Below are 2,500 nucleotides of genomic sequence, written 5' to 3'. Positions count from 1 at the left end.
GTTGTGCCTTAACCTAACCCACGTTGTGCCTTAACCTAACACACGTTGTGCCTTAACGTAACCCACGTTGTGCCTTAACGTAACCCACGTTGTGCCTTAACGTAACCCACGTTGTGCCTTAACGTAACCCACGTTGTGCCTTAACGTAACCCACGTTGTGCCTTAACGTAACCCACGTTGTGCCTTAACCTAACCCACGTTGTGCCTTAACCTAACCCACGTTGTGCCTTAACCTAACCCACGTTGTGCCTTAACCTAACCCACGTTGTGCCTTAACCTAACCCACGTTGTGCCTTAACCTAACCCACGTTGTGCCTTAACCTAACCCACGTTGTGCCTTAACCTAACCCACGTTGTGCCTTAACCTAACCCACGTTGTGCCTTAACCTAACCCACGTTGTGCCTTAACCTAACCCACGTTGTGCCTTAACCTAACCCACGTTGTGCCTTAACCTAACCCACGTTGTGCCTTAACCTAACCCACGTTGTGCCTTAACCTAACCCACGTTGTGCCTTAACCTAACCCACGTTGTGCCTTAACCTGCTCTGTAATTGGCATATGACACGTTACATTAATCTAGTGTTGTCTAACCACAACCCTCTGAATATAGTTCGCTACTCGCACCGCCCACCCTCTTGTGTGTCGTTTCATGTTGAACACTTCGCAAGTGTTGCTTACTTTTTACATGCTCCCGCTGTACACTGTAATGTGGACAACTGCAGGATGTACATCGCCCCCCCCCCTCCACCCTGCCTTCGCACGCTGGTCGTTCAGGTGCTTGCGTGTTCAATGCCCTTCGCAGCTGTTCACTGGCATTCGCATGTCGAAGCGCTCAGTCTACGTCGTGGTACGGCCTGTGTCCACTGTCCGCTGATATCGTAAGCTTAATCCTCACATTGTACTGCACATAGGTCCGTATGTACTGAATGATACGCTGTGGCACATGTGTGACCGTACGACTGCGCCCAACAACAGCGAACCATACGGTCCAAATGTTGTGCACTCAGCCACGTGCCGTCTCCCCATAACAGCTACATTGCAGTGTGGTACGCCATAGAGACGTGTGGGAGTAACGGACGCCCTGGATGGCGATCAGCATGAGCCGTCTGTTGATGTAGTGGCGCGTGTATTCAAACGTAGTCGTCTCTTCTCACACAGTGTGATAGCATGGTGCACCGCGTTCCACATCTGCGACATGGTACAGATGCTGGTTGACAGTCGGTCTCGTAATGGACATCGCATACGTAGGGGGCCACCTCCCACGTGTTCTCTAGTCGTGCACATTTTGTTGCGTGTATGTGGGCAGACGTAGTGTGTCGTGACACCTAACAGACAGGTATGCAATAATCGTTGCATTTGCAAACTGGGATGGACGTCTACGTTTGCTGGTGACGTGACGCAACGCAAATGAACAACTGGTAAACCCATTGTGGTGCGGTTGTTGTTGCTGGAGGTAAATCAGTAAGGGCAAATCTGTGTGTGAAGCGATACGCGGCGGTGGCTGGGTGGGACCGTCCCCGGCCGGTGAGGGGGGGCCGCCCGGCGTGCTGGCCGCGCGGTGCGTGGGCGCACGCGCTACAGCCGGCTGGTGGGGGCGCCCAGTGGCAGGCGCGCCGGCCGACGGACGCGGCAGGCGGCGCAGCTGCGCGCCGGGGCACCCTGCGCGCGGCGCCGGGCGGCCAAAGTGGGTCCTCGCGGGCCCGGTGCGAAGCGCGGTGGACATCTGCAGTGTGCTGGTCCGACTGAGGACTGTGTGCGTTGAGGATGCGCCGCCGCCCGGCACTCGGCGCCGCGACGCCGTCTGCTGCTCGGTCGCCCCAGCGGTTCTCGCTGGTGGTTTGTATCGCAGTTGTGCAGACGTGTTGGCACGTGCGCTGTGCTGGGAGAGTTCGCTTCGGCACCCACGTGGGGCCTTTGCCCTTCTGTGGCGCTGGCGTTGGAGCTGCCGGTCACCGTAGGTGGCGCGTGTTGTCTCCCGCCGGCAATGCCACGACAGCACGCTCCCGGGCCTCTGTCGGCAGCGGCAAGCTCAGTTGGGAGCACGGGTGGTCGCACCTAAAGCGTCTACTCGCCTAACTCCGGGCGATTGCGCCTCTCTCGAACCCGACCAAGTACTTAGGACGGCGCTGCGCGCCGCCGGGACCTGAGAGGGTTTCGAGGTGTATTGTGCAGGGGAGCTCAGCCTCCTCCTGTTTGCAGAATAATTGAGCGGACGCTTGCGTGTTCGCGCGGGCCCCTGGGACACACTCCCGGGCGGCCGGCTGCTCAGCTCTAGTTGACGCAGCTCCCTGGTTGATCCTGCCAGTAGTCATATGCTTGTCTCAAAGATTAAGCCATGCATGTCTCAGTACAAGCCGCATTAAGGTGAAACCGCGAATGGCTCATTAAATCAGTTATGGTTCCTTAGATCGTACCCACGTTACTTGGATAACTGTGGTAATTCTAGAGCTAATACATGCAAACAGAGTCCCGACCAGAGATGGAAGGGACGCTTTTATT

At 56.6% G+C, this 2,500-nt stretch overlaps 1 non-coding gene across 1 annotated transcript in view; it reads left to right on the top strand.

The window, feature by feature from the left end:
• Positions 1–2,286: 2,286 nt before the first annotated feature.
• The window catches only part of LOC126136301 (small subunit ribosomal RNA), a 1,909-nt gene continuing 1,695 nt past the window's right edge, over positions 2,287–2,500 (top strand). The window contains exon 1 of the ribosomal RNA XR_007527926.1: positions 2,287–2,500. This exon is cut by the window's right edge and continues 1,695 nt beyond it. This is a non-coding gene — a ribosomal RNA (small subunit ribosomal RNA).

This window comes from Schistocerca cancellata, unplaced genomic scaffold (assembly GCF_023864275.1).
Source record: "Schistocerca cancellata isolate TAMUIC-IGC-003103 unplaced genomic scaffold, iqSchCanc2.1 HiC_scaffold_633, whole genome shotgun sequence".
In the NCBI taxonomy this organism is placed as follows: domain Eukaryota; kingdom Metazoa; phylum Arthropoda; class Insecta; order Orthoptera; family Acrididae; genus Schistocerca; species Schistocerca cancellata.
This window is presented reverse-complemented; position numbering and strand designations above follow the sequence as displayed.